Source organism: Scyliorhinus torazame, chromosome 1 (assembly GCF_047496885.1).
Source record: "Scyliorhinus torazame isolate Kashiwa2021f chromosome 1, sScyTor2.1, whole genome shotgun sequence".
Lineage (NCBI taxonomy): Eukaryota > Metazoa > Chordata > Chondrichthyes > Carcharhiniformes > Scyliorhinidae > Scyliorhinus > Scyliorhinus torazame.
Window position 1 is genome coordinate 196,343,408 of NC_092707.1, and position 10,391 is coordinate 196,353,798.

The window sequence follows — 10,391 nt, forward strand, 5'->3', positions numbered from 1 at the left end:
TTTTGGCGGCGCCGGAGGGATTCTCTCCAATATTCTCAGCGGTACTGACACTTGAAAAAGTATCACAAAATTCCGCCCTCATTGTTTGGAGTTAGTCTTGCATCTTCCATCATGTTCCAGTATGATGGACATTGGGATCAGGGCGCCATCCATGTGGTAGATGACCCCTTCAAATCCCATCAAAATGGCTGACATTGTTCTCTGGGAAATCTCTGGAGCTGACGTGATTCCAAAGGGTAGGCAATCAAAACAACATTATTTCCGGCTAGTGGCTGGAAGCCACAGGCCACTGAGAAATGTGCACACTTACCTGCGCTCCAATGATATGATGACCCTTCCTTCATCTGCGGCAGCCTCAGGTCACCAGCGCCCCAGTCTGCACCGGATCCAGCACGGTGCAGGAGGCGTGCAGCCCCACCCCCTTATAGAAGGCCAGCTTGGGAATGCCCATTGAGAGAAGTCTTTTAAACAATAGATTTATATTGAAGAGAACAAGCAACTATTTTAACAAGTGTTGTAAAGGTATGTAGGCTTTTTTTATAACAGTTTTTTTGCTTTTTTTTTTAAAGAGGTATTAGGGCTGTTTTTGATTCTTTTCAAGCAATGTGTAATTTTTTTATGATTATAGGTGATTATTTATAAATGAACATAGATTTTGTTATTTGTTTTAAATCTGTGAAACTATTTAAATCTGCACGATACCATTATATAACTTTACATGTGGCATGTTTAAAAATGTTTAATTTAGGTTATGGTCATCAGGGGCGGGATTCTCCGACCCCCAGCCGGGTCGGAGAATCGCCGGGGGCTGGCGTGAATCCCGCCCCCGCCGGTTGCCGAATTCTCTGGCACCGGATATTCGGCGGGGGCGGGAATCGCGCCAGTTGGCGGGCCCCCACTGGCGATTCTCCGGCCCGCAATGGGCCGAAGTCCCGCCGCTGTCAACACACGCCAGCCAGCGTGGATTGAACCACCTTTGGGATGGCGGGACACGGCAGCGCGGGTGGGCTCCAGGGTCCTGGAGGGGGGGGCGGGGCGATCTGGCCCCGGGGGGTGCCCCCACGGTGGCCTGGCCCGCGATCGGGGCCCACCAATCTGCGGGTGGGCCTGTGCCGTGGGGGCACTCTTTTCCTTCCGCCTTCACCATGGTCTCCACTACGGCGGAGGCAGAAGAGACTCCCACCACTGCGCATGCGCGGGGATGCCGTGAGCGGCAGCTGATGCTCCCGCGCATGCGCCGCCCGGCAAAGTCAGTTTCGCGCCAGCTGGCGGGGCACCAAAGGCCTTTCCCGCCAGCTGGCGGGGCGGAAATCAGGTAAGGGCTCGGCCGCTCAAGATGCGGAGACCTCCGCACCTTTGGGGCGGCGCGATGCCGGACTGATTCGCCCCGTTTTTGGCGCCGGGCGGCAGACATCGCGCCGATATCGGAGAATCCCGCTCCAGATTTTAAAAGCATCCCAAGGTTTTTTGCTGTCATTGACATTGTAACATCTAACTTTTTTAACACTTGTATAGAATCACTGCATAGAATCACTGCAGTGAAGAAGAAAGTCATTCAGTCCATCAAATCTGCACTGACACTCCAAAAGCATACCATACCCAGGCCCACACTCCTGCCCATCCCCATAACCCCACCTAACCTTTGGACACTAAGGGGCAATTTAGCAAGGCTAATCCATCTAACTTGCACATCTTTCAACTGTGGGAGGAACAAAGCATCTGGAGGAAATGGCAGTGGCACAGTGGTTAACACTGCTGCTTCACATCGCCAGAGACCCGGGTTCAATTCCAGCTTTGGGTGTGTTACATGTGTTAAATATATTGCTGCCTTGTTTACTTCAATTACCTTATTCATTTATAATCATCTCATTATTAAATATTGCATTTTGATGTTTCAGTAAGACATTTGTGGAAGCTTGTAAAGTTTAAGGTAAAACATTTATTAACATAAATAATTTTAGAAATACAAAACTTTGAAACTAGATAACATTTCACTTTACTCGAGACATAAAACTACCTCAACTTTTACAAATTTCTTGCAATAAAATACCGTTCTTCACTTAACCACAATGGTTCAAAAAGGGAGGGAGGGAAGGGGAGAGGGGAAGGGAAAAGTGGAGCGAGGGAAGGGAGAGGGGAGGAGAGGAAAGAGGGGTAAAGAAGAGAACAGGGGAAGGGGAGTGAGGGAAGAGGTTAAGGAGAGGAGGGAGGGAGGAAATGTCAATGTTACAAGCTCAAAGTCCGAAAGCAGCAGCTGCTGAAGAGCAGTATCCTGGTACAAATTGGGTGGGTAATTGATATACTTCCTTCCCAGGTGGAGATGTAGCCTAACTACAGAATTTGAATCTGCACTGGATTCTGCAATACCTGTGAGAGAGATAGTTCGCATTAGCTTACAGGAGGTTTGCATGCGTCAGTTAAGGCATTAAACTTTATTAAAGAATTTGAAGTAGTCACTGAGGCTTGTAAGAATGAACATTACATCAGGAAAGCTCTTAAACAACAAAGCTAAAAATACATTGCAAAATTCAAATGTACTTTAACTCTGAATTAACTTGGCGAACAGGCGTGCCAACGTTAGTGTCCTTGAAGGAGTCAATAGCGCCAGTATTGAGACCATGATGCTTAGGATTCCAGAGTCCAGCCAAAGCAAATCTTCTTCACCCAGCTCAAGAAAGGATCCCAAACATGAGGAGGACAAAGGAAGCACTTCAAAGCCACGTTGAAGACTTACTTTGAGAAATGGAACATAAACGTCAATGCCTGGGAGACATTTGCTCAGAGGAGACCTACTTGGGGGAACTTCCTAACTGATTGGTCACAAAACACTGAATAATGGGGGCGACCGTACCCTCTTCCCTTTTTCACTGTTTGGTGTTACGCACTTTAAACTAGGCTGCATCAGCCATTTTACTCACACAAGATTATTTTTCGCCTTGAGTAAAGATTTTGTTTTGCTTTGTCCCTTTTGCCCTGTTATCTGTAAAAGTCTTGATAAGGTCAAATCTTACTACAAATTCAAAAAAAATCAGAGATTGTCTCATCTAAGACTTCGAGAGATGATAATGCAGTCTCTAATCAATTTATCTCTCAGGCTCCATGTGCACAATTTTCTGCTGACCAACATAGTTGATTCATAAAGGGAACTATGTTCGCTCCTGGTCTTTGGATGGTGCTTATTAAAGTTTGCTCACTCTATGATAGTATTTTTCTGAAGACTAAATTAAGTTTAATTTATGTCCTGTCTGACCATAACTGTCCACTACTTCCAAGGGTGTATAGTAAGGTACTGATCTGCTTCTGCTGTGTCTGGGCATGACCTTCTCACCCCCCGAGCTCTGCACTCACCTGATGTCCTCTGGGAGGTCTTCTCACCAGGTGCATGCCTTGGGCGACCAGTCATGTTTTACGCAGTTCTGCCATTGCGCTGCGTGGATGGGTTTTGCGATGTGGTGCGGGAGGATGATTCATGTGTAGGGGCCTGATAATTATATGTTTATATATTCAAATAATGTTCCCGCGTTCCACGACAGGAAAGACACCCAATCATTGGCGTGGTTGGGTACAATTGTGTCACAGGTTTACACCAACATAAAATGTGACTTTCCAGTTCTCACAATATTTTCCGCCCCCATCACCGAAACCGCCCAACAAGATCGTGAGCAGAAAATCCCAGCCAAAAGAAACAAAGGCCAGTCTTTTCCCATGATTGGAATGTATAGCACAACTCACTCGCTTTTTACGTGAAATGATTACAGGGTCGTGAAATGATTACAGGTTTAACATCCATCAACACAGATAAGAAGAAATTATTTTTTGTTACGTTATTCATCAGTGCTTATTTACTTGAGAGAATGTATTGCTTTTATTCATACGCGGGTTGTATGTTAATATTACAACCAAGCCACTACTGTTCACAGTTATGTTACAATGAATGGTTGTTCTAACTGAATTCAAGTCAATTTGTTTCACTGACCCCATTTGTTTTGACAGCAACCAGTTGTTTATGAGATTTTTCTTGAATCATATCTTTGCACTTGTCATCATTATGGTACTGAGAAGATAGCAGGTAAATTCAAAGGTTTATTTCCACACAGGTTTATGTGGCTGCAGACATCGCTGAGGATGCAGGCTCCAATGCAAATTGATTGTGTATAATCATAATTAGAATATCCTTGAATTTGGGAAGGAGTCAATCTTTGCTTCAGACAGTTTTAACCTATAAATCATTGTACTTATATTAGGTAAACAATTTTAAACCATTACTTCGCAATCTCCTCTAAAGATGCAACTGATTTTATGGTATTCCACACTTAGCAATATGACTGTAATGATGTCATATGACTGTAATAATTTTGCAGATGATCTACTGCATGTTCTCCCCCAGATGTGCTTACTCAACATATTATATATGTGGGTTGCTGTCGTGTTGTTGCATGGTCCGTTTAAGAGTTTAATCACGTGATAGTCCGTGACATCATTGGCTACTTTGTGGGCTTTCCCTCAGTCTTGATCAAGCCTTTGTGCAGACCACAGCTACAAAATAAACCTCTGTTGATTATTGTGTTCAACCCCACGTGCGTCAGCATTAAATCCTTTGCCCTGCAAGTACAAGTGGGCGGCACGGTAGCACAGTGGTTAGCACTGTTGCTTCACAGCGCCAGAGTGCCAGGTTCAATTCCCGGCTTGGGTCACTGTCTGTGTGGAGTCTGCACGTTCTCCCCTTGTCTGCGTGGGTTTCCTCCGGGTGCTATGATTTCCTCTCAGAGTCCAAAGACGTGTGGGTTAGGTGGATTGGACATTCTGAATTCTCCCTCTGTGTACCCGAACAGGCGCCGGAATGTGGTGACTCGGGGCTTTTCACAGTAACTTTGTTGCAGTCTTAATGTAAGCCTACTTGTGACAATGAAGATTATTATTACTATAATTTACAACGGGGAAAAAATAAATCTGGTGATGGGGGTGGGATTTATTTTTTCCTGTGGTGTGTTGTACTTGCAGAAGAACATAATGCATTCCCACAATCCTCCCTTTTGATATTAGTTCCAGTACCTTCCAAATCACAGGATAATTTCTGTTATGCCATTGGACCTGAGCTGCAGTCACTGGAACATCTTCTATGTGCATATAATAGAAGATCTTTTCACGACTGAGTGATATCTGACCAGCAGGAAAAGGCAAATGTGAAAATACATGAGCATTGACACTGGCTGACGGTATTTGATCTTGTAGGAATGTTCAGATAATATTAAAGGCCACTATTGTAGTCTACTTTCTGTCAACAAAGGAGTACCTCTATCTAGGCCAAAATAGCTGTTTCGGGCATGTGGTCTGCCAGCACTGTGAAGTGACAACCATATAATATAAGGGCCCTTTCTGTTGATTCCCTTATTTTCCCTTTCTTTATTTTTGCCATTATCATTTTTGATCCATGGATGCTTAATGGCCATGTGTCTTTAAGTCAAGCAGCAGAGAGAATGAGGAATTCAAGAAGATGCAATATAGTATAGGCTGCTGCTAGCTTTGGCTAGCATAACCCAGACTTTGTGGCACTCATGAGATGGGGTGGGACTGAGTTGGATTAGTTGGCAGGTGGCCAATGAATTGGCCAAAAGGCTGTATTCTGCCCGGTAGCAGGTGATGATTGGATCCTCCCTGAGTGGTATGATTTTCAGAGACCTAAAGAAAGCAGGGTTGAGACCTGGGCATACAGGGAAAAGGACCTGATCCCTCTCTTCTCTACCTCTCTGTTCTCTCCAGAAAAGCTATGAGTTGATGTATTTCTGAAGCTACAGAGAACCTGAATGAATGAATCTACAATGAAAACCATTACAGGCTGCAAGCAGAGACCTGGATCAGAAACCTGCATTCATCGAAGGTCTACTTAAAGACAACCATCTGAAACAAAGACTCTTTTATCCTTTTACTTATTTTTTTGACCCCTTCTGCCCTCTCTGTTTGTCTGTCTTGCGTGTCTGTGTGTAGAGGGTGCGAGCAAGTTAAAGCAGGGGTTCAGGAATTACATAACAGTTACCAAGTTGTATTTTGCTGGATATTTCATTATAGTTCTTGTCATTAATAAAGAATAATTGTGTTTAAATTTACAAACCTGGTGACTGTACTTATTGGGCAGCCAAGGGCCAAATATCTTGGGTATTTTTCTAAGAACCATTTGTTAATTCAACTGTGTTGTGACTCTGGATGAAGGGGGCTGGAATTGACCATGTCCTAGCCTAGGATATCATAACAATGAGTATTGGTGAACTTTTCACACAATAGAAATAATAATTAGTGCCTCCTTCTCTAACTGAGCGTAGTTTGATTCAGCACTTGCTGATTCAGCAAAAGCTATTGTTCATTCTTCCCCTGAAGGTAAGATGTGTGCCACCACAGTTCCAACACCAAAGCATCACAGGCAAGGAGTGGTGGTAACTTTGGGTTGTAATGTTCCAACACTTTTGACTTCAGTGCTTCTTCAACTGACTGATTTGCCTTTCACATTCTGGTGTCTTGTTTTATACACAAGAAATGTAGCAGTTTAAGTAGGGTTGTCACATTCAAGACGAATTTCCCATAGTAATTAATTAACCCAAGGAATGATCTTAACTGTGTTACAATCGTTGGTTGTGGAGCCTTCATAATAGCCCCCATATTCATTGGTACCTTGTGTAAATCCTTGTTATCGATCATATGGCATAAATATTGTACTGATGTTTGAAAGAAGTCAAACTTTCCTGGCACAAAGGCCATGCATCTGAAGGTGTTTCAATGTGGTTTCTAAGTTACCGAAGTGTTCCTGTTCATTGGTACCAGTTATCACTCTGTCATCAAGGTAACATTGTGGAGCCTGCAGATGGATAAGGACCTGGTGCATGGAGCCTGGAAATAAAGCTGTATAAAACTTTATTCCAAAAGGTAATCTCAAATACTGGAAAAGGCCTTTATGTATGACAATGGTGAGCTGTTGTTATGATTCAGCTGCCACATTAATTTGCAGGTAGGACTGTGATAGGTCAATCTTACTGAACTTCTGTCCTTCTGCTAGGCCAGCAAACAGATCCTTAATCAATGGTCGCGGGTATTGATGTGTTCATAGAACCAGCATAGTTCTGTCCTGCTTCATTACAGGCACAATAAGAGTTGCCCAGGCATGAGTAGTGATGGTTTCTAAGATTCCTGTATCCACTAGTCTTATTTGTTCAGATTATACATTTGGATATGTAGTGTAGGGTACTGCTATAGCCTTGAGACTCTTTGGCTGGCTATTTTGCTTGATCTTTAATGATACTTGTACTTCTTTCTTGGACCTCAGTGTGTCCTTGAATACACGGCTGTATTTTTCTAAGATGGTTTGTAAATCCATTTTTGAATCAACTGAACTGTTTACAACACTCCAGTTCAATTTTATCTTCTCTATCCAAGAAAGCTGGAAAACCTCCTCGGACAACATGCTCCACTCTGCAGTTTGCCACTTAACTCTACTTTGACTATGCTGTAAATCTCAGAGGCACTAGTTCCTCAGTGTAGGGCCTCAGGGTGACATTTGCTGGCTTCAAAAGTAGGTGATTCAGTTTTCTTTCATGGATGGTCTTGGGAATTAGGGAGCTGGTAGCCCCCATATCGACCTTCATTTTTATAGGTTGTCCATTCAGTTTTGGAAATACTCAGAACGGATATGATTCACACTGAAATAAAAGAATATTGATCTTCAATTCCTCATTAGAATGTGTGCTGAGTCTTCATTGTTGTTATTGTTCTTTTCTTACAAAGTGTTAATTTTCTTAGTTAAATTCATTTTGTTTCTTCCTTTAAATGGAGGTTGTTTTTCTTTGAGAGTTCTTTTCTGTTATTTTACTCCATCAAGCTCTTGCTCTGTTGCCAGTTCTGCCACAATTTTTACATTGGCTGTCCCTGCTCCAGCAATCAGCCTGTGAATGGCCCATTTTTGCACAGCAATGACACACCTGTTGCTGGGTAGACTCCCCCTGGGCAGCAGCCAGATTATGGGCTCTCATGCCTGTCACAGAATGAGAAGCCTCCTTAGCATCAAGCTCCAATGAAATGGCAATATCTAATGCTGTTTTCAGATTTGGATTTTGTTCTGGTAATAATTTCATCTCACCTTATTTCTCAGCCCACAAACCCAAGAGGTCTTCAACTGAATCATCCAGCGAGTCACCAAATTCACAAAACTCAGCGAAATCGAAACCTCTCCCTGATAATTAATGGCTTTGGTGCATGATGGTCTTCTAATACTTTTAACGAATTCTTGGGGAGTTTTATCACCAGATTTCTCCGGTTGGACCAAACTTCTGAGTAAATTAGAAATTTTGCTTCCAATAGTATTTAGGAATGCAGGGACCTTAATATCTTCTGAAATCTTATGGGCTAGGATATAATAGTGGAAACTTTCTGCATACGATTTCCAGTTTTCTGCGTCTTCGTTGAATAAACCCATCATGCCAAAGTGTCCCGCCATTTTTCAATTACATGGAATTGTCTCACAACTTCCCTTACATAATTGGTTTAGTTAATAATGTTGAATAAACCAACTGTAGTAGCTTGCGATGCCAACATTTTTTTCTTTCTTTGCCCTGCTCTACCTCCATGTCTTACTCCACTACACATGGTGATCTCTGCCGCTTGAACTCCTTGGGCTGCCAGATTATTTTAAGGTATGGACCTTCTCTTTTTAATTTGTGCCTTCAACTTTGCCAGCCTGATTCTAGATTCGAGGTGCAATCAATAAGACCATAAGACATAGGAACAGAATTCGGCCACTCGGCCCATCGAGTCTGCTCCGCCGTTCAATCATGGCTGATAGTTTTCTCATCCCCATTCTCCTGCCTTCTCCCCATAACCCCTGATCCCCTTATTGATCAAAAACCTATCTATCTCTGTCTTAAAGACACTCAGTGATTTGGCCTCCACAGCCTTCTGTGGCGAAGAGTTCCACAGATTCACCACCCTCTGGTTGAGGAAATTCCACCTTATCCCTATTTTTTTGTCTGAGATTGTGTCCTCTGCTTCTAGTTTTTCCTACAACTGGAAACATTCTCTCCACGTCCACTCTATCCAGGCCACGCAGTATCCTATATGTTTCAATAAGATCCCCCTTCATCCTTCTAAATTCCAACAAGTACAGACCAGAATCCTCAATCGTTCCTCATATGACAAGCTCTCCATTCCAGGGATCATTCTTGTGAACCTCCTCTGGACACTTTCCAAGGCCAGCACATCCTTCCTTAGATACGCAGCCCAAAACTGCTCACAATACTCCAAATGGAGTCTGACCAGAGCCTTCTTTAGCCTCAGAAGGACATCCCTGGCCTTGTATTCTAGCCCACTCGACATGACTGCTAACATTGCATTTGACTTCCTAACTGCCGACTGAACCTGCATGTTAACCTTAAGAGAATCATGAACAAGGACTTCCAAGTCCCTTTGTGCTTCTGATTTCCTAAGCATATTCCTGTTTAGAAAATAGTCTACGCTGACCTTCATTGTTCTGCCTCAACGTCGACCGCCGAAAGCTTCAATTTTCTTTTTCAAATGAGAAAATATTTTTTTCTGATCCCATCCTCATCGCCAGTTTTCTTTTTATCCTGTAAGTACAATCGACAACACAAAGATCAAAAAATTCCACGGACATCATAACCTCACATTAAAAAACAAGCAATAAGATTAAAATCTACCACTCATAGAGCAGACAAGTGTCTTGGGTACTCACCTTAGTCTTCACATTGCTATTCCTCAAGCTGGCACTTCTACTGAATCATTCTCATTTTTAATTGAAGGGTTGATCATGTGCGGACCATCTTGTAACTTGATGGTTGAGAAGATGATTCTCTGCAGGAAAAATAAACACAAATGGAATATAACAGATCGATGACGGCGCTATGCTTCTAATCTTACCCTCATCTATGTCCACCACAATCACACTGCCAAATGGTACAGCCACCTTAAAGTGCAACATTCTGCCTGGTCCACCCTCTGTGGTTATGTATAACCTTGACCCGGAAGCACATAAAATATATAAAATGGAAGATCCAGCCTGAGCATCACACATCACCATCACCACAATGCATAAATGTAGCAAGGTAGCCATGTTTACGTTGTTCATTCTAACTGATTGTTATCATGTTTTGAGCAAGCGTGGGGAATAAGGATAATAGCTACTTTCATGTTTTGCATGGTATCTCCCTACAGGTGCTTCAGCTGCACATTTAGATTTGTATAATAAAGTAATATAAAAGCGAATAGATCTGGCACTTGAGACTCAACTGAAATCCAACAGATTCAGAAGATTGCATTGACTCTGTCTGAGACCTCTACAGCATGAATCAATGAATCAACTGGTGTCTATGGTGCTAACTACACTTTTTTTTGTA

At 42.8% G+C, this 10,391-nt stretch overlaps 1 long non-coding RNA gene across 1 annotated transcript; it reads right to left on the bottom strand.

Annotated features, from left to right (window-relative positions):
- Window positions 1-2,197: 2,197 nt before the first annotated feature.
- LOC140430014 (uncharacterized) lies at window positions 2,198-9,853 on the bottom strand. The gene is made up of 3 exons (XR_011949276.1): window positions 9,731-9,853; window positions 9,499-9,605; window positions 2,198-2,367 (listed from the first exon to the last, which is right to left on the bottom strand). It is a non-coding gene; the product is annotated as an uncharacterized lncRNA (long non-coding RNA).
- Window positions 9,854-10,391: the final 538 nt, after the last annotated feature.